General features: G+C 37.4%; 1 protein-coding gene across 2 annotated transcripts in view; it reads left to right on the forward strand.

The window, feature by feature from the left end:
- Window positions 1–25,626, forward strand: part of SEMA3C (semaphorin 3C) — a 122,931-nt gene that overhangs the window by 30,199 nt on the left and 67,106 nt on the right. The window contains exon 1 of one of the 2 annotated variants that reach the window (XM_074869867.1): window positions 19,393–19,421. The exons of the other annotated variant lie outside the window; for it this stretch is intronic. The gene's annotated coding sequence lies outside the window, so the exon portion shown is untranslated. Of the gene's footprint in view, window positions 1–19,392; window positions 19,422–25,626 lie in introns of those variants that run through there. 2 annotated transcript variants of the gene reach the window in all.

The following is a 25,626-nucleotide window of genomic DNA, read 5'->3' on the forward strand; positions in this document are numbered from 1 at the left end:
AAAAAAAAAATCACAGTCACACCTATTTTTTCCATATTTTTCCTTTTAGCCATCAACATGTTTTACCCAGCAGATCTAACAAACAGCCATATGCTCTATAGTCTCAAGGGAAGTAGTTCCAGCTTGAAAATCAATATGTCACTACCAGGCTGTGGTAATGGATGCTTACAGCAGCAGGTTTATATAAGCTAATGGTATACTGTGTAACAGCTACTCATTTAGATGAAAGGGTTGCCTAGTCTCATTCAAATGTTTCGGTCAGCAAAAGATGAATGTTTGTAAAAGCTAATCAAAATGGTAATTTGTTCACTGATGAGCAGGCTGTCTGTAGTTGCTACACTGGAGATCCTACCAAGAAATACATTCAGTGTACACTAGTCTGTGCTTTTTTTTTCTGCAAGATGTTTTCATATTTGTAAAGACTGGCACTACCCTATCAGCCAGCATACAATAACATAGCTTAAATTGGGGCTTTTCTTGCATGAGCATCATACCCTCTAGACTTGGATAAGCTGGAAGAAATCTGCAGAAAACCAAAGTTCACACAGAATGACACAGAATCATCTAGGTTGGAAAAGACCTTGAAGATCATCTAGTTCAACCATTTACAAAAGTTGTAAAGTTGTAAATATGTGTGTGATTCAGATAGATTTTTACAAAAATTCCCACAGATCATAAAGACGTGGATTTAATGCGTGCTTTGAAAAGAGAAAGCCTAAGTGAAAGGCCTAAAATAAAGGGGATTTTTAAAAGAATCCTGCCTTGATATTTTTTGTGGTTTCTTCTGGAGAACAATGATGACAGGTCGTATGGATCAAAGTCTGTTGAAACAAACTATTTTTATTCTGTGTGCCATTGCAAAGCCATTCACAGTGCTGCAAGTGACATCCTGCTTGCTTCCACAGAGGATTATTTCAACCACTGCTGCTAATACCTCGTACCCTGGTTTCTTTCAGAGGAGTTAAAATACTCTTCCAGTACAGTGTATTACCACCTCTTTCAGAGCAGTGGAAAGTGGTTTTCAGTGCCAAGTACAAAAGAAACTGCAGACATATACATGGTTAAAGACGTGTACAGTTTTTGTTCCTTTTCATATGCTATATGGTAGCGCTCAGAGTCTCGTTGTTTCTTTCTGTTGGTTGGGACAACCGTAACATATTTTTTTCTCCTGAAGTATGTGTTCTAGTTAGCAAGGGCAAGAGGGGGCTTTTGGCTAGAAAATACGAGTTCATCAAGTCAAACAAAATTTCTGTCCTCTCATCATGAACGGTGACCAACAAGATATACAGACTTCCAGGTTAAGCTGGCATCTATTTAGATTCTCACTTAGCATGTAGTACATAGCCTGTTTTACAGAACCTACTTCTCTTTTCTGTCTATAACTTTTCAAGATAGGTTGCCTCTCTAGATTTGCTTACATCTAATACAGGAGGTCTTAAGACAGTCCTTTCCAGTCCTTTTCCATTATTTCGGATAAAATACCATCTGAAATTTCAGATCCACACATTAGATTTTCTTTGAGTTCAGCTCTAGAAATGGGTAAAATTGTATGCAGGAGAAAGGGACGTCATTCCTTATTGTGTCTGTTTAATTCTAATGTGCATAGTTTGTGGGGGTTTGTTTAAAAAGTGCTGAAACACATAGCCAGTGTATATCTTAATCTCACAGACATGGTGTTCTTAGTTTAAGTAACTAGTTAAAAAGAGCTATTTAAACAGCCCTTTGGAACTTGTGGGAGCCAAAGCTTGCCTTGTTGAAATTTTAAAATGTAACTAAGCCATGTTTTGGTGATGTATGTGTTACTCTTTCTCTTTGTTTATTTCAAACTCTTCCCAACTCTTCCAGCAACTTGTTTTACATATATTTACAACTGAAGTTTCATCGAAAGGACATGTGGCCTCTTGTTTGCAAATTTACAGGGAGCATCAAAGGACATTATAAATACACTGAAAATTTCCTCTAGCAAGAAACAAAACCACCGGGTTATTTCTGCACTATGTATGTTTATAACCTACTTCAAAGGTTTTGGTTACCTTAGCTCTGAGCCGTGGAATCTCTCTTGCAATGTATGAGTAGGTCAAGAACTCCTACATAGTCACGATTTGGTGTACACACTAGTGTGTTGCCTGTTGTCTGAACAGTGATCTGAAGCCCTGTGTAATACAGCGAAACACCCACTTTTGGCATCTTTTTAAAATCTGATCCACTGTTCCTTGAAGTCAGTTGAAAGATTCCCATGACCTAAACGTTGCTGTGGAGGCTCTCGTCTCAAAGGGAGCCTGTTGGCATTTTCTGATAGGATCCCAGGTTGGATAAAAAGTCAAAAACTGACAAACTATATTATCAAAGATCAGAAAGCATAAGAGCTTGTGAAATGTGAAGCCTTTTAGTATATTAGGTCAGCTATTCACAGAGCTCCCCCTTCACATCAGCCTGGAAATAGAACTGATGAGTGAGCACGGGTGAGAATTAGACTCATTACAACTCTTCCAAAACCCAGCCATGTGAAGAGAGCATTACTGAAGGATAAAGTCAATCACTAAAGACTAGAAAATAGCCAGCCTAAATTTAACTCGGCTACTTTGTGATCATGTATTGTGTAATTATTGTGCCATTTTTTCATAGGCTACCTCTATCTTTGGAATTTATCAGGGCCCGAGATATGATTCCTGGCTTTGGATCTCTACTGTCAGTTATCTGTAGAAGGTACAAAGTGAAAGAGAAAAATTTCAACTCAGTGTTTCTGAGGGAATTGAGTCCTTTTCTTGTCTGTTCCACAGTTCTCATTGACAATGCTAGACCAGTCAGTTAGTGTTTTCAGCTGGTCACAAAGTGCTTTCACAGGGATGAGATTCCTATTTGATTGCAGAAGTAACAAATATTTAAACTTGAGTCTTGATAATAATCAACATACAGCTGGACATATAAAGTGCTATGCAGTTTTGAAGTCTACAAAGAAATATATCTTTGTGTCTTCACAGTTGCATACCCCAATTTTTCTTCAATTCTCCATCTATAAGTTAATAGACATGTTATAATAGTAATTTAGTTTATGTTTTTAAAGGTGCTCAGATGTTACACTGAGCAGCATTGAAAAGCCCCAGAGGAATTAAAAATACTGTCTTCAAGAGCAGTTGAATAATTCCTATCACTGAGGAATGAAGATGAAAAAAATGTTGAATTACTTCAAGGTTATTCAATATCCAATGCACTGAATGAGTTAATTGGCGTACCAGGGAAAAATGTGCTGATATATTTAAGAAACATGTTATAATTCATAATATTACAATTCACAATAACATAGAGTTCAAATTAGATTTTATTCAGACAGTTTCCATCTTCTGAGTGCTTGAATTTGCAACGTTAGTTTTCTTTCAAAGTAAAGCTGAATGAATGAAAAAAAAAACTTCACAATCTCAATGCTCAAATCTTTTATATTAAAAGTTATTTACACTAGCATGGCCAAGATGATATATTATCCCTAGCCTCATTTTTTAGAAGAGCAGAAATATGTAGCTGAAAATTTCCAGGGTTTTAGCCCAAGGCAAACAGCCAAAATGGAAAAATTTAGCCCAAACAGTTTCAGTTAAGCAATTGGAAACAAAAGTGTTGAGTAACCTTTGTATAACCTAAAAATCATTTAAGACTCTATCAGAGTGGTCATTTCTGGCTCCTAAACTAGTAGAAAAATCTGATTAACTACGTAATTTAGGGAAGGTCTACAAATAAACTGACCAAGAGTGCAAATGAATGCTAGTATCAGAAATCCTTGCTTTCTTTTTGTGTTGCAGTGCTTTTAAGCAAACTGAAATAGAAGCTTCTGTAATGATACAAAACTATTTTGAAATGTGTGTTTTAACAATAAATCCCCTAAATCCTAACTTTGGCCTAGAAACACTGCTTGTTAATTGATGAGTTAATGAAGTATGAATGAACTGCTCTTATTCAAAAGTGTTACTTTAGAGCAGGTTGACTATTTACTGTAAGCCTGATTCTGAATTATGCAATTACTGTAATGACTTTTTTTATCCTGCAGGCCTTGATATGAGTAAGAAATTCAAAAGAAAAGTAAAAATTTGTAGCTGACTGAAGAGAGCAAATAAGCATATTATGCTTAGAAGTTATAATAGTTTACTTAAGCATGGAGAAAGAGAGAAACACTGATCATAATACAAGAACAAGTTAAAGGGTATTTATACAAACTAGATATTTTCAAGTGTGAGGGGCTGGTTAAGTTTTTCCTAGACAAATTTAAGGAAAGTGTAAAGAATCCTTCAGTTCCAAGGCTATGTTTGTACTAGCAAATATAACTTTGCATGACACTATGGGGCATGAAACAACCCAGGTCTCCACTGAAAATTACCTTTGTGTCCAAAACAGGGCATCTCCATCCAAAGTATTTGCTGGGGATCATCCCTGGCAATTTGCATACTGCACCCAACCTCAATATTTGGTTAGGAAAGTGCTAACTTGCACCAACCCAAACAATGCCAGGCTCCTTTTATCACAGTTTAACGCTATAGACTTGTGTCTTCATTTTTAATCACATAATAGGTGACTATCCTTCTTACTTGCTAAATGCACTATTAGTGAGTCTTTTCAAGAGTCCTTGGAGGATGGTAATGTCCAAGTGGATCAGAGCATGGTGCATCAGCAAAGATGAGGCTGCTCTTTGCAAAGGGGTAAACAGAGCATTTAAAAAAGTACAGACCTGTCAAAAATACTGAAACCTTCCAAATCTTCCAAATTAACCAAAATGCTCTAATAGTCAGTTTAAATGCACTGGAAGGATAGTGACGTGAATAGAATCAAACAAAGTAGATTTATAAGGACTAAAATAGTTTTTAGTTTGATCCAAATTCCTTCTTTGATAGAGTGTCTGCTTTCATGGATGTGAGGAAGTGCATCTGTTACAGCTTGACTTAACATTGCTCCATTTCAAATTCATTAAAGCAAACTACAGAATTAAGGTCTAGATTAATTTATGGTTAGTGGGTGGAAAATAATTTAAAAATACTGATTTGCTGTCAAACTGGAAAGACTCCTCTAGTGTGCTTGCAAAGTGTCTGTCTGGAATCTATTTCTATTACACATTTTCAGCAGCAGTTTGAATGATGGAATAGGATTTCCACATTTGAACACAACACCAAGCTGAGAAGAGTTTCAAGATTTTTGGAGGATAAGATCAGAGCTAGAATAATCTCACTGAATTGAAAAATGGTCCAAAATCAATAAATTGAAATGCAATAAGAAGAATTGCAAAGTCTGTGTGTGCAGTTAGGGAGAAGAAATTAAATGGTCAAATGAAAAATGGAAGAAAATTGGACAGCAACATCACAGAACTGGAGTTAGGTGTATTACCTTGCAAACTAAGTAAAAAATAACGGAAGTGTGTCAGATAAATTCATGGCAATGGCCATTTCAGGCACAGGAGACAATTATTCTACTGCACACTGAGGAGTGCAGTTTTGGTCACTGCACTCAGCAAAGATATAGGCAAAGTGAAGGGAGTCTGGAGGACAGCAACAGGACTGATAAGAGGTATAAAAGATAGGACCATCAAGGAAAGCTGGAAATAACTGGGTTTGTTTAGTCTGGAAAGGAGAAGACTCATAGTGTGGGAGAAGGGAACTTGATAACAGTCTTCAAAACTGTTACAGCCACAGGGGTTATCAGTTTTTTCCCACATCCATGGAGGACAAGGCAGGGAGCCATTGACTTAATTTGTAGTACGGATTCGTAGGAGAAACTTCAACTGTGCAGGCTTAAACAGGTTGTGTTGGAAGAATGAAAGTGATGGTCCCCAGAGAATTACACATTTATCGGGAAAAAAATTGTAAGCCTATCTACATATATTGATCCAGGATGGTATAATAGCATTGTGATCCTTACCAACTCTGCTTCTTCAGTTTGATTCGGTCCATTACATTAGCTTCCATGTGAATGGTATAGTAAATAAAACATGCATTTCTTGCCTTTGCTGACATATAAATTAGTCAAGTAATTGGCAGCAATCCATAACCTTTAACATCTTTTAATGGAAACTGTTATTTCTCCAGTAGTTTTGTAGGAGGACAAGATGTTGGTGTTTGATGGCGATGAATTATATATTTTCCATATGTCAGAAATTAATAATACTGAAATATTCCATACATTTCCATATATGCCATGTTTTCCATATATTTCTATAATATATGTGTTATAAAAGTTACCTCATTTTCGTAGTCACTCCACCACAGTCTATGCTAGGGCTGTATGAACTGCTTATTGAAAAGTGAAATGTCTAGAAGTGAGCATCTACACAAACTAACAAATGAAACTTTTCCTCCAAAAATGTACTAGTGGTCATAATTTCTGTCTCTAATATGGACCCCTTTTCAAAGTGAAAATGAGCAAATCTCAACCTACTATCTGAGATCCATAAAATCAGACAATGTTTTTCCACCAGCTTCAGTGGAGATAAGACAGAGATTTTTAATGAGCTAAAGGTGGCTCCAAAATTCATTTTTCAGTTGCTTTTGCAAAATTGCATATTTTCTGATACAGGTCTGGGATGACTGCCATCTATGAATGATGCCATCATTTGTGTTGTGGTGCATAGTATTATAAGCCTGGCATTTCCCACATTTTTCATTCAGCTTTCATACTTTTTTCCCTACTTTTTTTCATATCATACTGTGCTGAATTGAGTTTCCTGTACTGAAGACATCTATTAACATTTCTGGAATCCCTCTAGTGATGTCCCATGTTCTTACCCTAACTTTGACTGAGCCAGAAATTTAAACAGAGCAGTACAGTATGCCCAAAGAAAATACAACTTGAGCTATTGGAATGAACCATATATACCAGAAAGGAAAAATGTAAATTGAAGCATAATTTCATTGTTACTGCCAGTAAGTTTTGCCAGGCAGTTCTGTTGGTTTCATGGGTTTGTAACTTGATTTTGTGCATTAGAGCGTTCTTCATGATCTCAAGCATTTGCTCACCTTTAATCGCTGCTCGCTGCTTCTTGAGAGGCTTTGGTCATCAATATTAAATGAACATGAATATTGAACTCCTGCACATGCATTTGTGAAAGTGTGCCAGTCCACCTTCAATATTGGAAGTGAGGTGTAGTGTGGAGCGGAGTCCAGACTTGTAAGCTCTCTGGGCACATTAGGCAGAGGCTTTGAGTGCAGCTGCAGCAGACACCAGCACCCTGAGGGAAAAGGAAGAAAGCAGGGGCTGGTGAGGATGCTGAGGGTGCAGCAGCAGGGAGTGAATAAAGATACAGTAACGCAAGGTAGGAGAGGAGGAGAGGGCATCATATATAAAGACCAGCTGCTAAAAGGTTAAAATGCAAGGCACTAAAGGAATAAATAGAAATTTTGCACCCTGGCTTAAGCTGAAGTTCATGAAATCCTGGGGATTCCATGATTCTTCCTAAAATGAGTAAGATTTTCAGGTTTTGGATCCTACCCAGTATATTCTCAGTATTCTGCAAATGAGTAAATAAGTAGCCTTATTTTGCTTCATAGTGAATATGCTCTTCTGTAAAGTGTACAGTAAATTAAGTTGATTGATCACATTTTCAGTCTGGGAAATGCAAATAGCTTAATTTTGTGTTATTCGTCCCTTTCAACTTTAAATGTGATTATAGCAATAGCCATTTAGCTAGAACTACAACCAGAAAACTCTTCTACTGCTGCTGTAGTCTATACATACAAAAGAAAGGTTTTGGCTCCATGTACTAGGTCCTCAAGCAAGCAAATCATGAACAACAAAATCCAGAAAAATAATTATTTCTTACTATAACAGCTTTATTAGCATTTTGGTAGTATCTCAAAGGGCTTCACTTCTATAAAAAGTCAGTAATAACTGTAGGCAATGTTACTATACAACAAGTTTCTGGAATAAGCTATATCTCTAATATTTACCATTTGTGAAATTAGACTACACGTTTGCATCAAACCTATGGACATACAACAAAAAATGAATTACTTGGTTCAGTGATCTGTCTTGAAAGTGCATAGAAGTTGGGCTGGTATTTACCAGCTGCATGAATATCACTTCTTTTAAGTCTGCAAACAGGGCCTAAGTGACCTCCCCGCCAAGAACTGAGCCAGCCTGGATCTGCCTAGATTTGAAGATAAATACTACAAGAGGCATTTAGCAACCTAATTCACATGCACACAAAATATATTTGTGTGGAAGGAAGTGTTACTGCACCTGTATGTAACTTTTTTAGGCCAAGGTTGGTCTGAATTAGGGATACCCCCACAGAGATGCAGTGGACTGAATAATTGATGAAGCTGATTTTGGAAGAATGAGCCAAGATGAGCCACCATCCATCATTGCGCATTGATAGTTTTCTTCAAGGAAGGACAGGAAGGATGTGAGAGCTTCTGGCTAGAGGTCAGGACTTGGTCTTTTGATGGTTTGTAGTTGGGTTTTATTTTTTATTTGAGGTTCAACACAAATGTTTTACTTGGACTGACCCTCCATGCTGCCACACCTGAGGTGAGCCCGGCAGAAGTGGAAGCTAGATGCATTTGTCATGATGGATTGGTGTGATTCATTATGCTGATAAAAAATAATAAAGGCCACAGGGAACTAATAATGAGGTGGGTTTGGCTAGTAGAATTGTAAGGTAAATGCTGTGTCTGTTTAAAACATTAGTGAGTTAAGAACACTGCTGGATCTGGAGAAGGGGGAAGCATCCCCAATGTAAGCTCTAAATGCCTTTTTTTTTTTTTCCCATCAATCACATTTTTGTGAAGGTTAGCCTTTCCCTCACATGTATGCCAAATCCACTTGCCTGTTAACATTTCTTATCAGCTACTCCCACAAGGAATGATGAATACTTAATGTGCTGAATGTGTACAGTATCTACTTTCTGGTGGGATTCCAGCTGTAAAATCACTTAATATTTCCATGATTAAATATTAGGGACCTAGGGGGAACATATTTATTTGACTGTCTGAAACTGCCATAGCTACTCTAAATGCCTTAGTTCTGATAACATTATGAGTCTTACATACAGTTTGGTTCCAGGATGCACCCCTGGAACTGAGAATCGAGTGCACCTCTAAAAAGCACTGAAATATAGGGAACCTACAAACTAGATTCTGAATGTAGGTGCTAGACTGAAGTTACCTGTATGGAGGAAAAGGGAGAGACTATAACACAGGGGCTTCTGTATTGAGAGTGTTCAGCTATTTAAGCAGCATCATTTTTGATATCTCACCCCTCTCCTGTGCTCCAGGAAAACACCAGGTTTTCCCATCAATAATTAAAGATTTCTAGATTATATCAGAAATGGTTGTTGCACCAGAAATGCAACAGGGCACAGGCCTTGCACTTTCAGATGGGTTAATACTTTTAAAAACAGCATAACCATCAAAACGTAATGACGTACCACACACTATTAGAGATAGGATAGGAGATGTCTTCTATCTTGTTGACTTTTAAGTTCAGAGATATGTACAAAAGTCTATCAACATAGTATTTAAAATATCAACATAATATTTTGGAAGGGAAAATTACTTGGCAGTAATGCAGAATGTGGAAGGAGATGGTACAACGGGCACGTACTGACACAGAGCTGATCTTCTGGTTGTGCAGGTATTTGAAGCTGATTTACTGGATGGCAGCAATGGCCCTAAAGGATTCATAATTGTTTTAATTATAATGGGTTTGAATCAAATATGTCTTCAACATTTATGTACATAACTGTTCTGTTCTATAGTTATAGGAGGAAATCTTAGTAAGATACAGCTGTGACTGCAGATGTGCTCCTGGTCTGCCACACTGACCCCTCTTCTATCTAAATGGCTTCATATAGATCTATAACTGTACAGAAGATTTTTCATACCATTTAACAAAAAATTATCCCTTTAAGAAACAATATATCGTGTCTGACTTGTAATTGAAAACATTGGTATCAGCGAGGTATGTAACCCCCACCTGCTGAGACAATGTCTCAATAGACTGGTGTGGGGGGAGAAGTGTTTGCTGCACTTGAGACACTATGGTTTTCTTCACAGCCTGCTGGTTTGGATTAGAATCAGAGATGAGTTTCCAAGTCAGCATGTACAGCACCCTGCCAGAGAGTTGTTCTTGGAGCTGCTGCTTCTTTGTAAAATGCAGAAAAAAAAAAAAAAAAAGAAAATGGCTACTGGCAGCTTTTCACTCCTGTGTTTAGGATTTTGTAGAGACAACAACCAGTACTGTCTGGACTTTGCTGCAACGGATGCTGGGTGGGCAGTGCGGTTTCTCACTCTTGGTAGATTTTGTTGTTAGAATTTCTAACAGTGTTAGAAAAGAAAGGAGAGCTTTCACTGATACTAACAGCACTAGCAGCATGCATTTAATATGTGAATGAAGCAATAGTTCTAGCTTGTATGAAAAACGTAGTGGAAAGTTTATTACATGTTTTACACTTTCATATTTACCCTCAAAAGGAAAACACTGTTTTGGAAAACACAAAACTTATTTTCCCCCAAGTAGCTAAAATTTTTCAAGTTTCTATATAGAAGCATGAACCAAACCATTACATTTACAGGGATTTATCCAGCCTACACTACAAAAGTATGTAAAGAATTTCAACACAGTGGTTGTTTGTAAGATGTTCAGACCTGTTCTGCTGACTCAAAGAGTTGAATGTTAGCAACAATAACAATATTTGGCATTTTAACAATGTTTTTAGATAAAGAATCATCAAAAGCTTCACATGGGACATTATCCAGTAAGTAAACTGAAGCACAGAGAAGTCATCTCAATTGTCCAAGTCGAGAGAATTTATATTACTCCTTTAGACACAGGCATGACCATGATAACAGCACCCCCTCTGCTTCTCTGAATGTGTTACATGCCCTGATCAAGGCTTTGATGTTTAAGGAAGCAAATTCTCATTTCTGCCAATTTTGCCTGGATATGTTTTGGCAGAAGGCTGACCAAGCAGCTGTGGTGCCTCCTGCAGATGGAGATTCACCTCCCTGCTGCTTAACAGCTTTGCTGTGATGCTTTGAGCAAGTCCTCTGTCTGTAATTTCCCATCAGTGGCTTAGTAGTGATGCTACATCACAGACATACTACAAGAATAAAGACACTTACAAATTTGGCATTTATTATGGTAACTATAGGCATGTAAGACAGAACAAGCACGACATTTATTATTGTGTATGCCTGGACTCAGTCTGAGTCACCTCAACGGGGATTTGGTAATGCAAAGTCTGGGTCAGCGCAGTCCACAGAGAGTTCATAATCAAGACTTCATTTCCAGTATTTACTTCCATCTTAAGGTGTATCTAGTTATGCTTTACATAAACATCTAAAGAGATTTCCAGCTCCTAAACCTTCATTTTGCTGATCGCTGATCATGTGAATTCTTGTATACTCGTGCACAAGTTGTTTAGTGCTACACATATATTGGAAGAGAGGGACAGTTTCCAGTTTGTTTAATTAGTATTCCATATAATCCTACCAAAATAGCATGTAGAGAAAGCATTCTAAAAAATAACTAATTGTAGAGCAACTGTTGTGATACTGTCCCTGCATTCCTTGTTATTTAAAACTTCTTCCTGTAAAAAATTAAAAAGCATGGAAAGAAGACATTACCCGTCCAGCTTCTTTACTAGCTGCAGTCTTCTTTATGAGTTCTGCATCTTCAGTTTGTAACCTTAAATGGAACTACTGTGTTTGCTAATTGTAAACTAAGTACATGATTAAAACAAAGTTCCTTTTCCACATTTGGCATTACTTCCTATCTTTTTTATTGTATGAATTTTGGCAGAGACTACAGGACCATACATACTTGTGAAATACAGTATACTGTATGCCTGTATTACAAAATGACATTATCTTTTTTACTGAAAGTACTAGAGGGTGGGGCGCTCAGAAGCAATTATGACCTGACAGGACAATTCTTACTGAAAGTGAGTTGTATTGCTAAACCTTTTAGATGGAAAATTCCTCTCATACTTTTCACGTTACGGCAATGAAATCTCTATAATTTATTCCAATCAGCAGACACACAACGTGAATCACAAAGAAAACAAGATCATAGTAATGTAAAGCTATAAACATATTGAAAGGGGTACTTCAGCATCTTTTTGCTTACAGCAAATATTTTTTTCTTGGAAGCAGCAGAAAGAAAAGCAGTGAGTTTGTTAATGTCAGCTAACTGTGCTCTTTGAAGTGCTTGGAGGTGCTACCAATTTCCTTAATAGGCAAAGTGATGAAGAAAATTAAATTCAATTTGATAATAAGGAGAAAGCTGATGTTCCAGAAAACAAAACCTTTTCCTTGCTCACTTGGGTGACAAAGCTACGTATGGGAATGTTCTTTCTTGCATTTTGGGTGAGATCTGTTCTCTCACAAAATTGACTTTGCTCCCTGGGCCAAAGCCAGAAGCACCTGATGGCAGCTGCCTGGAGAGAGGGACCTGCTTGTTTCTTTGCTCAGAGGTCCATGATGGACCCTGTGTTGTGGGGGCCCTCAGAGGATAAACTTAGAGGACAGACTTGATTCTTTATAAGAACAAATTATCCTGGCAGAGAGTGTTAGCAGCCTTACATTGGAGGATGTCAGATCTTTTAGTATCTTGTTAGCTTTCATCTTCTGCCTGGTGGATTGTAGTGCCTTCTGCTGTGCCATGGTGTGAACACCATTTTCTTCAGGCCTTATTGTTTTAGCTGTAGAAAAGCTTCTGCTGTTGGATTGGATTTTTTTGAGTTGGTTAACTAACCTGGTAATGAAGCTTTTCGTGCCATCTGCATCATGTCAGCAAAGTAATCTTCAGATTAGACAGCAGCTGGGCATGGTTTTTCCTGACAGATGGTATCCTGTCATCTCTTTAGCAGCTGTTTGGACATGGCTGCATGTCAACGCCACCATGATATAATCATTGTAGTCCTGTGAAGCAAGCCCTGTGTGACCCTTAAGGCACTTGGCATCACGTTGTTGGTGGCATATTTTGCAAGAAAGGGTACAGAAACAAGAAATTTGAGCACGTGTCGCATATGTCCTTCCTTTGCACACTTCTATGAGGAGCGACAAATGTGTTCAAGCATTTTAACAGTAAGTCTTTTGCTAGTTGCAAACCTAAATTTTGGATTTAGAAAGCTATATAGAGTTACTATGAAACCGTGCCAGTTTTGCAGTAATGTTACATTGTTCTGGCTTTATTCCACCGATATTGAAGACATAGTCCTTTAGCATTTAATTAAAGTTCTAGGCCTTGTCAACCAGTAAATTTTAAAATCAGTGAGAGAATATTAGTGTAAATGGTGGAAAGCTGCTTTGAGAACATACTTAAATCTTTTCTCTCACTTGATGTATGTGGTCCTGGCAGTTCTGAGTCAGAATGAGGATACAGGAGTTAACAGACGTCAAAGTTCTGAAGAAAACTAGCAACAGAATAATTTTCCATGTTGGAATTTAAATGTTTAACCTGGCTGGTATAATGAGATTCTTTACATTTTTAGTCTCATGTATTGTAAATTACAAGCCTTAGCCATGTGTTTTACATCTGAAAGCTCAGTTCTTTCCACTATTTAATGTGCTCTCAAAGGTGACAGTGTCCCTTTTTTTCCCACATATGCATCTTCCACCTATTCGCATTATGTGCTTTTTCTCTGCCTATGGTTGAAGTACTGAGTGTAACATTAACAGATATGACACAGATTCTCATATGTCTTGGTGACTGGTCCTACAGAAAACTTAGTTGGCAGTCTGTTTGAGTCGTGTGCGTCTGTGTTTATATATGCACACATGCATATATTTGCATCCAAGCCACTTTGACCACTATCTCAGAGTTCAAAGAATCTGCAGTATGAGTGCTAATTTTGTCCAGATGTAAGCTGTTTTGGTCAAACCAAGTTGTACGTAGGACCTCACCACAGGAATCTCATTTCCGATGCCTCCTTCCTTGACCTTTTCTGTATAGTTAATTAGCAAGTATTGTGACTATCAGCGAGGATTGGCAGGTGACGATTAGATTCTCTTTTTCTATAGGGTATATTATACTTGATTTACCACCAGGCAACACAGCTTTGTTCGGTAATATACACATGAGAGAAAAAACTCACATGGCCGTTAAATCATTCAGTATTCCTCAGTGTTGGTTAAGTTTTAAAGAACTTCAACATACAAATACAGAACATATTCACAATGCAGTCAAGTGTACAATAGACTTCTTAGCTTCTTTGGGGAGTTTTCTCTTTGTTTTTATGCTTGCCTTTTTTTGCTGACACTGAGAAATAACAAAAATATTCCCAAGATTATTGTGGGTTCTCTGTGCTCAATAGCTATGGAGGCTTAACATGCTATTTTTGGTTGAATTCTCCCTTACAAAGGAGCAGTGAATAATAACAAATATGCTACTTCTCTGTCATCATTGTTTCCAAAGGATGGTTCAAAAAGGTTTTCAAGGACATGACTTTTTTCAAGGGTGATGAGTGGGCTTTGTTTTACTGAACTACAACATTAGAAGACCAAAAAACCTTCCAAATATACAGGCATGTGACTTTCAGAGGATTCCACTTTTATTTTGAGCATGAGAAGCAGCAGATATTTGTTAATGGTTGCAGATCATGCCAATGAGAAAGAAATCTGTGTCCACCTGCCCAGGTTACACCATTTAAAACTCTTCTGCCCAAAGTTGTGCTTATTGATAATCAGCTGCACTGTAAGCCTATAAATATACATTTTGAGCTGAATGCTATGCAGCCAATATACCTGTTACAAATCCAAGCAGTAGAAAAGAACAAATGAGGAAAAATCTGAATGTCCAGATCATTAGCATGTTAAAATTAATCCATTGACATAGAAAGCTTTTCATTTAACTTTTTTTTTTTTTTTTTTCTGGAAAAAAAACCCTCCTTTTGCTTATTTGTAGCATACATGTTTTCCTAAGTATTTTGCCAGCTAATTAGCGTTCATCATGAAGACTGATCTCTATAATGCTTATTTTCAGCCTTGGCAAGTACAGCTGAGAGCACTAGCCAAGGTTTTCCAGATCTTTATACCTAGGTTTCTTTATGTATCTAGATCTGGATAGGTAGAGGATGACATGAACTATAAACCAGTATTACTGACAAGTTTCCAAGTAGATACTCAAAAGCCAGAGAACTTTGTCTTCAATGTCAAAACATAGCTTTGTCAGATTTTTGACTGTAAATATTGCACAGTATATTTTTCTACACTTAGCAAATTAATGTGTGTTACAGACGGCTTGAGACATCACTCCACCTAGGTTTTGCATCTGCTCTGGTTTGCACAAGGATCCTGCCAGCTCTCAAGACTGTGCAGTTAATTGGAGCTGGACCCAGGCAAACCCAGCTGATGCTGCACTTTGGCTGGCGATTCAGGGGTTGACCATCTCCTAAATCAGTACAGCCAGAATAAAGTTTGATGTCTTTGTGCTGTTGGAGGTGCTATCCTTTAGCTCCTAATGTTAAACAGAAGTCAGGTTACTAGAGTTTGAAGACTCAGACATAGAGTGTGAGCCCATATACAGTTGTGTAAAATCTAAACCTCTGACTTTTGTGTTTGACCTACCATTTGCATCTTTGGTTGGCTTCAGTATTCACTTTTATTGTTATCCCCAAGCTTGAGTGTTTTTTGCTATGTGGTGTGAAACAGCTATTCCCTTTAACCTGGTGCTGGTTGTTGAGAGATGTGTTTTCTACACTGTGTTCACTCTTCTCTGGGATATATTTTAAGACTTAATCAAAGTGGTTTGAAATCCTTGGGGCAGAGTTACTGTATGTTACTGTTTTATTACCTGCTGCAACATAAATGTTGGTTACTGTTTTTTAAATTGCTTTGTATACATGACCTAAATTTGTAAATCTAATACTCAGAACTGCAAGTAAGAAGTTTGAGAGCACCTTATTCTTTGGAGACAATGGTCCAGTTTCTTGCCTTCCACCAGATTTCTTCATGGAACCTACTAAAAATAAATGAGTAGTATACAAATATATACTATACTATATATAAAAATATATATAAAAATATGTGAATAGTTCACATCCTGTTCTCCTAAGTGAAATTCAAAAGAAGGCATACTAAGTTTCATGCTGAAGCACCTAACTTGGTCACAGAAAGGTACTTCAATCTGGTCAAGTAGGCCATTCTTCCTCAAGATGAAAACTTCCAAAAATTAAGCAAGTCAATTTCATTGCTTTTTCCCTTGCCCTATGTGGCAAGCAGGATTAGAGCTCTTCCTGGACACCAGCTGTGAGGCTGTGTGCCTCCCTGGAGGGAGAAGGATATAATTTTGAGAGACAACATGTTTATTTATCAAGTACAATAATACATGCATTTTATTATTTTTATATACTATTTTCTATCACTTTTTTTGCACTATGAACACTTGCTTTATTAGTTTTACCATATTAACTAATTGCTACATGTAATTTTTGCTATTTGAATGCTTGCATTGTCTCATAGCTAGATTTGCTGTTAGGCAATTGTTGGTATTCAGTCAGCCAGAATGAATAGAATTGTTGTACTTAGAAAGCTGAATACTTTATATGGCTTTAACAAATTAATTAAACGTGCTATTATTTAGCCTGAAGGTCTAGCTGTATACAGCTTAATCCTAGTTGTAACAGATAAAAATGTATTATGAGTCCGTAAAGACCTATATATTTCTAACTAGTATTTATGATTTCCCTATGCAGTGTTAGGCAACAAATGAAGCTTCTGTGAAATATTTGTATTGGGAAACATTATCTAAAACCTCATTATTATGTGGCCTATTTTTACAGCTCAGTCAGTTACACCAATGGGGAGAGCCTCAATAAAGTCAAGATTTAGTTTGCTGCTGATAAACAAAAGAAGTTTGAAGGCCAACTTTTATTCTGTCCTTACTTAGTCCTTTCTCAGTCTTACTTCTTCTGCCTGGCTTTAGGGTAACCCCGTTTGTGGATTAGTTCACTGTCTTCCTGACCTACTGAAAACAATGCTTTTTATTGCATTTCTGTTTTATCTATAAAGTTTTTCTGTTGTCACTAATACTCTACCTGGTAAGTCATGTGGTTTATACAGAAGATTGTCTCATATGGTCACCCTCACATCAATTCTTTCCATGTCATGGCTTTCTTCTGCCTCTGGAGAAACATGTGTGCCAGGACCTGCTGACTGTCCTGCTGCACCAGGAGAATGAGCTTGCAGATCAGAGAGACCAGGATACTGCATGCCAGTAAGAGCTCAGGAGCACTTTCTGGAAAGCACGCTCCCTTGCAGAAGTCCTTGGCTTCAGCCCCTGGCCGGCATGCCCTGCCCGTCCTCTGCAAGTGCCCTGATGTGGAGGATGCAACTGTTCACACGACCCCGTGTGTGGAGCCTGGTATGTTCAGGAACAAAAACTTGGGAGGTCTCTAATGGGCTTGGATCAAGCCCTGTGTAAGACTCAGCGTTGCTAACTGACTATCTCTTTGTCTGAAATCATGTTTCAGTTCATGTCAGAGGAAAGACTCTGAAAAAGTAACTGAAAATTACAGAACTTCAGGAAATATCAAACCACTTCTGAACAAACTGGAGGTGCTACCACATTTCTCATGAGAATTCAGCTCTTCTTCTAGCTGAGCCATAGAAGAATAGTGGGAATCAACATTCACAATAAGATTTCAAGGAAGAAATTACCAGATTTCTCTGAATCTTAGTAACTGGCCTCATTTTGGTGGAATAGAGAAAGTTTTATTGTTTTATTTCACAGAGATTGAGTCATCTTCTTCTATTCTGTTCTCATTATAGAAGAGAAATAATTTGCTAGTTTCCATGATTGCTTTATTATCTTTGCAGTACCAGTAACTGTTTTCTTAAATCTTCAGCTCCTGGTCTCCTTTAGCAGAAATGGTCTTGAATTAGATTTAGTCACACTTCTGCTCATTCCTATCAGTGTAGACCAATGTTTGGCAAAAATAATTTGTATTTGTCTCACTATTCAAATTGCTCCAAACGTTTCTCTTTCTCTGCCAAGTGTATTTGTTTGTTTGTTAAAAAAGTTATTTCTCTGAACTTTTGACATGTAATACTCCTCAAGACAGTGATATTTATAAGTAATGAAAATTTGCACTTTTCTGTGATGATGTGAAAGAGGATGGCAGGGTTAACTGGAGACCAGCATGTCCTCCTGCTTTCTTCTGAGCACACAAGGGCAAGCATACATTCTTCTTCACTCTCTGCATTTTCTTTGAAGCACATCTCGGCTATTGGACATGCCAGTGGCTATTTCAAACATTCTTTTGGGGCCAAAGCCCTTACATTGTGCATTTGGGACATTGACTCACCAAGATATACATACGTGGCCAAAATATATATTTTTTTAGGGAACTGTAGAACTTTTTTCTCTCCGGATGTGCATCTGGGTTTTCTTTTTCTTTTTTTTTTCCTATTCTCCCTGTTGTTTTTGTTTTCAGGGTGGTGATGAGTTTATTCATTGTAATAGCATTCTAATGCAGTGACATAAATCCTCTGCTAATAGGAAACAGAAATAACAAATAGCTTCGTATATATTCAGTGCAAAGCACATAAAGTATAACAGAATAACAAATGTCAGATAAGACAAGTCAGAAAACCTGAGTTGTCAATGGAGTTAAATTTCAGTGACAAGGTGTGGAAATAACAAGCCTTTGCCATTTCACATGCTGTACTTGGAGACTGTTGCGTGCTGAAGATTGGGTTGCTAGACTGCATGCTTATTTCTCTCCAGAATATCTGTGTTTGGGCGGGTTTTTTTCTTTAAGTTTATAAGAGTAAAGTTTGCCCATATCAAACTTTCCCTTGTTCCTCAAACATTATTATTAGTAACTGTTAACCAAGTGAAATAGATACCATTAAAACACAAGGGAAGCATGTTTAGGAGGTAGGAGAGGCAGATGGACTGAGTGATGTCTTAGCTCAATTTTCTGTAATGTGGGAGGCTGGGAGTGAAGTGTATTAGCGTGGGCTTTATAAAAGCCAACTTCCTTCTGACAGGTTTTCTGGGGATATACAATCAACCTATCCTCCCAGGACGGTAGTATTTGAACCTCTTTGGACTGAATCTCATTAAATGTCTTGGTCACTGCACAGCATAACTTGAACCCATAAAGAAAAAACTAATTCAGATTGTGTTTCTCAGCCATTGTTATTTTTAGTTAAGCCACAAACCATTAATGGCTGTTTAAAGTAGGGGGTTCCGCATTTTTTTCCTCAAGCATGTGCTGTTTATTTCCTACCCATGCAAGTACGCAGCCAGAGCACTCGGTCCCTCCAAGGACATTGGAAAGGCTTCAGAGGAGCCAACTTGCACTGGGGCTCTGAGAAGGGATCCTGGCTCTGCTGCATACAGCCTCCTCGGGGATGACTGTTCCCAAATGATTTCTCCCTTCGCTTACGGAGAGGCCAAGATGCTACCTTTGATCTTACAGGACATAAAAGTGGGCCTTTGCAGTAAGTCCTCTTCCCAGTTACGGTCTTGGATGACTTTTGGCAGGTCACTTACACTCTTTATGTTTCTGATTTCTCTTCTTTATATTATTTACAAAGGTGGAACTCTTTCTGACAGATGTTTGTGTTCTGCCTTATGTTTGTGTTGCCCAGAGTTGCAATTTTGCTTTGAATCTGAAATAAATTAATGCTATCTGACAAATAAATTATCAGATAGATAATTGGGTGTATGAAGAGTATCCTTCCGTCATCCTTCTTTGTTTCCTTAATCTAGAAGGACTGTTGAAAATGGCTGTTCTGAAATGCATCCAAGCAAGATTGCATTTAGGCAGGAAAAGAGCATGCAAATCAATTTTCAGCTGTATTGGCAATCTTATTTCTAGAACAGTATTTTCTCCTCTTCTTGCTCTCTCTTTTTTTTTTTTTTTTTTCCATAACCCTCTTATTTCCTGTTGATTATTTCCTCTGCTGGGATAGCAATACATAATTGTGGCAGCCCAGTGTTTATTTACAACTTCCAGCTAAAATTTAACTTCCTATCTTTCAGTAAGACACTGCTGTGTATTTTAAAACAGACATCACTATTCCCATTTGTAATAACTAACCCAATATTTTCATTTCCTTGCTTCTTTTCTTTCTTTTCCATCATATGTGATTGTCTTTCTTCACTTTCTTTTTTACCTAAGATTAAAAACTGGTCCAAGAGAGCATTTAAAGATACTTAGCTTGCGGTCCTGAGAAGTCCTAGTGGAACTACTTGTATGTTTTCAGTTAAACTCTTAAGTGCTTAATTTTTCTGGAGTAGACCATATTACAACTGTAGCAGATTAAAATCTGCCCCTATTTTCTTCTTGTACCCTGCTTTAAAAGTTCCTGTTTTATTTCAACCTTTTAGCCTTGTCCTACTGAAAATACAGCCACCAGTCTTTCAGTGGAATCTTGTGAATCCCATTGATTGCAAAAGAAGTGAGCACAGGGGTAAAGATCTACAGAGGCTGGATCAGCTTTCAGAGTGTTTAATCTCTTTGGAAGGGCATAAAAGGAAGATGGAAGTTTTGTGAATTAATGTTACAATTTGTTAGTCTCATGTTGCTAATGATTCCTGTAAGAGACATGCATGACCTAGCATTTTAAAATACTTTCAAGAAACAATGTATACCTATGAACCTGGTGTTTTGAAAAATGTCCATGATCTTTTATTCAAGGAGGTGTACTTTCCACCTGTTCTGAGACCTCATGGGGAATTGACACCATTAGGTGTGCCCATATGCAGATCAAGTAAACTGAGAATTATTTGTAAATTGGAGTTAGAGCCTCATCTGTTTCAACACTAAGTCAAGGCAGGTTCCTTCCCAGGGAGCTGCAGAGAATCTAAGATACTTCCTTGCTCCTTTTAACCCTCTAATTGTTCTCTCTCAGTGAGAATATATGGAGTTTATAGAAACTGTGCTCCTAAATTCAGTACTTCAAACTAAATGCTTGCAGCAGACTGTATGTCTTTCTACAGCCTGCCCGATCAGTGTGTGGACAAGCTCACATCTTCTTGGGATTTGACTTTATTAATGGAAAAGAAAGGCTAGTGCAAGCCATGTCCCTACCCTCAGATAACCTGGAATTCTTGAAATGGACTTCCTGAGCCCCCTCGTAATTGCTTATATATTCATTGAGTCAGAAAGTTTGGCAGAGCTATTGTTTTTTGAAACAATGCCCTTGCTTTTCCTCCTCCTACAATGTTTGCAGGTCTGTTGTAACTTAATGGCAATCCTGACTTTGGGTCTGTGGTTTGTGCGGCCATACAAAATATTTTTGACCTTCTACTGACCTGCCTTGTTTAATATTTAAAAGCAATTGTTACATATCACTGTCCTGTGTGTTTCTTGCCTGTTCATTTGCTCCAGAAGATGATGTTTAGATTGTTTGTAATTCTGATGGCCACAGAGGATTTGGCATTGGTTTGAGTTGTTAATGTGGTGAGTGACTCAATAGCAATGATAATGTATTTATCCTGGATCTCCCAACAGAGTGAAGCAGACAGACGGCAACCTAAAGGAAAGTTTTCAATAAGAATATTGCTCTGACACTGTTCAAAATGCAAATTAGGAGCTGAAAATCTTTCAGCCAAAAGCACTGTTTAAAAACTAATTAAAAAAGAACAGGCATTTGTATGAACCTCCTTAGAAATTATTTAAACCACTATAAAAGGTTTTTTGCACCAATAAACTGAAATTAAGTCATATACTGTCCCTGCCCGTCTGCACAGAGGTTCAGAAGCTGTCTGTGGCCCCATCTTGGGGAGTTTATAATCCAAATAAACAAGACAGACCAAAGCCAGGAGGAGAAATAGACAAATAAAATTATGTGTCCATGGTTCTGCAGCTGGCCAGTAGCAGAGCTCAGGTTAATCTAAAAGGACCTTGTCACCAGAAATATGTGTTTTTTCAGTAAGAAGAGCTTGGGTAATGACAACTAAAATCCAAGTCAGTTGGCTTTCAGCAACTACTCACTGTAATTTTAAAGTCAGGACATAGGCAAAACTATGTCGACTTAACGAATTCACAAACTGAGACAAAAGATATGAGCATTGTCTCCCATGTCATGAAATGGAATCAGAAATAACACATCCCTTTTCACAGTATTGTATTCTGATACACACACCCACAATAATTAAGTGCTTTTTACCCTGACATATAGCAAAGGAGATGAGATTCTGGGAATATTTTAATATTTTCTGTATTCCAAAATGGTAATGCACGTTATTTATGTCCTCATATCTTTATCAGCAGTTATTTTATGTGTTTTCTATTTTTTTTCAGTACAGAGTCAAGCTTGTTTAAATACTTGCTTATTTCTGATTAGAATGTTTTTCCCAAGGCTATCGACATAGTTTCCTTTGTTCAATTAAATCTACCCAAGTACTAATGTCTCCTGAGTAGCAGTATCATTACAGCAGAAAAAACAGTTCAAACAAATTACACTCTATATTCACTTGTTAAGAACACATCCACACACCACCTCTATTAATTAATGTAATTGATAGGTCTTATTTTAATTAAAATAATACAATAGTTATAAATAACCTTGTCAGATATTTAAAATACTGTGTTTGAACAATTGAATGGATTTTTGGTGTCAGCTGCTTGAAGCAGGATTTTTGCAGGATATGAATAATTGGGGGCCAAGGCACAGCACAAAAATTGTCTTTTAGCAACTGAATTTTATAATTTTAAAAAAGAAATCTTAACCAATGTTTGAAAGTGTACTATAGTTCACAGTTGGACCTGCCTGGACTGTCTGTCATCTCCATTGGTGCACACAAGTTCATACCAGCTAAAAGCATAGTCCTTTGCCTTATTAGAAAGCAAGAGAAAGGAAAGTAGAACTGAAGGAAAAAAACTGTATTAATTATACTGCACAGTGCTCTTTGTGAACGGCATTAAATATCGGTAACATGCAGCCTGACTGAACTTGCAAACATTTATTCATGTGATTAGTTTTTGCATCTATGAAAAGTCACATTCTGATTGCTTCTATAAATAGTGTTTTCAGGACCTTTGGTTTGCATTGGCTTAGTGTGTGATGGGCAGGGGGATATTAAGTGGCATTTAATGTTATCAGGAAATTAATGTAAATGTATTCAAATTGCAGATATTTTATTGTCTTCCTTTCCTTCCTCTCCTCGTATGTCACTTGCTTTCTAAGATGATAGATCCAACAAGTAAATTTATCACACTCCTGTCTGTGTGATTTTTGTCTTGCTTGGAGGTTTTTGATGTACTTACATTTGAGTTCAATATATGTATAAAGAATTAGATCTTTTTTATTTCAATGGCCCAAAATCAACCACTGAAACAAACAAACAAAATCCTTAGTTAACTGGTTTTGTATTGGCTTTTTTGCTGTCACTGTTACACTTCTCCCTTGAAGTACCAGGTGAGATAAGGTTGTATTTTTATATTGAAGAAATTCACCTGCTTCTAGTGTTGTCATTTAAATGTTAGATATCTAGTCTGAGTTAATCATCCAGGATTTTCTTCTAATCAATAGAGAAAAACTTCATTTCAGAAAACACCTGAAAATGATTATTTTTCTCTCCTTCAGCAGAATGTTTCTCGCCAGAATAGTCATTGATTGTTAAGATTTCTCGTTTCTTATATCCAAGCCTAAAATACACTGCCCTCATTGTCTTGTCATGTTTTAAGCCTGAAGAAAGTGATGTATTTTCTGGCAGTGCAGGATTTGTGACGATTTATTTCATTCAGTATGAGGAACACTGATGGATGAACTTCTTTGTGTGTACTTTATCTTACAAGTTGTAAATCATTAATCATTTGTTCTATGTTGTTTTATTTCTGGACTACTGTGCATTAATTTGATCTGATAAAGGGACAGGTCATCTGATAGGCAGTGACAAGTCTGGGACAGCCCTTTTTGCCTCCTGTGATTAGACTCAGGAATTAGACTTCTGAACGTAGCAGTATCATATCTGCATGATCATTTGATTGCAGCTTATGTAAAACAGAATGAAGTACAAAAGGGAAAACATATTTCGCCAGACTCCAGAATGTTTCCTTTGTTATGAAATCTACAGGTACTGGCAAATTCTTTTGGTAGGCCTATTTTGGAACATAAAGTGGCATTGCTGTACTGAGTTTACCCGTAGAAGAGGTGACTAGTTGCAACGTACCCAAAGCTAGAGTAAGGGAAGTGCAGTATAGCAAGGAACTATAACCAGGAACATATTTAATACACCAGTTACACACCTAACCTGGCATCTAGGTGGGATTTAAGAGCATAAATTCAGAATGTTAATTCAGGAAAATCCAGCCTAGCTCATATTCAGAAATACTTCTGGGCATGCACTGTACAGTGTTTCTCTTTGCATTGGGTTGGCAAAGACAGTGGCTGCCTAAGGTTTACTGGCATGCAGAACAAAATAATTTCTCTGCCTGAATTCTTTGGTGAGCCTGATATGTATGGTCAGACCTTACCAAACTGCATCAAATGGTCTGTGGTAGCTGTAAAAAAAGGCAGAAGGCTAATGCCTGAAATATTCCTGCAAGTAGCTGTATACTTGTGCTCTCCTCAGTTCTGCCTTAGGCTTGCTGTACCAGAAGGAGAGTCTGACAGGTATTGCAAAGCTAAGACTCACATTTCTAATGACTGTCTGCACTCTAGCATAGTATTAATACTAGAAGTAGAGCCCAAGTATCTGACTTCTAGGTCATTTCTTATCCTGAGCTCATATTTCAACAATTTTTGAAATTTTACTTTCAGCTAACTGGTAAATTGGATAAATTTGGAGACTGCATTTCTGACGGTTGGAGAGCTAAGAATCGATTCCTAGTGCTTTAACCATATTTTATGCCAGTGGTTCTCTGTTGATTTTATTGGTGTTGAGAGTCGAACATTTGGAGCAATGCAGTGGCAAATCAGGTCAACAGAGTACTGGTCAGTGAGAGTAAAACCCAGAGTTGTATGAAGTGTTGGAATTCTCAGGCTGATGATAGTCCCATAGAAAGAATAGATTTGATAACTTTTGTAGCACTAACGAGACAGATAGGTATCTCTAGACTGTAGTGTCTTCAGTGGATAATATTTAGGCTTTACAATAGATTGCCACCAAAAATACATAAAAAGTTGAAATTATTTATTCTACACTCAATATGTATCTGATGCAAGAGAACCCTGCTCCTAGGGACTTCCAGTGCCAGCAAACTACCCAGTGACCCAGCATTGAATAGCAAAGAAAGCCAAGGAAGAGGAGCAGCTATGAGAGATCAGTTTAACAAAGTTAAAAGTTATTAGAGTTGCTTTTAATTTTTCATAACTGATAAACAGTTGAAGTATACACTGAAATGCTATGAAGGTGAAGCTACTTGAGGAACTAGTCAAAACATGTCTTATGTAATAGTGAAAGCCCTATTAGATAAACACCAACTAAAAGACTTAAACCTGTTAAAAATATTTTGCATTCAAGTTAAGAGTTCAAAAGGTCACTGTTTGGCATTCCTCTGCATGGGCAAATCCGGTGAAGTTAGCATGCCTTTAGTAAACAACTTCTGATTAAAAGCTATTTAGAACTGTCTCTATTTACTCCGTCACAATCACATGGTAGAGATTTCCTTTCTACTACCACAGAATTCATGACATTATCTATTTAATGGAGCTGAAATGGGTTGTGCATTAAGCAGCATTACTTTATACGACA

The sequence above is a fragment of the Strix uralensis genome, chromosome 5, assembly GCF_047716275.1.
Source record: "Strix uralensis isolate ZFMK-TIS-50842 chromosome 5, bStrUra1, whole genome shotgun sequence".
Lineage (NCBI taxonomy): Eukaryota > Metazoa > Chordata > Aves > Strigiformes > Strigidae > Strix > Strix uralensis.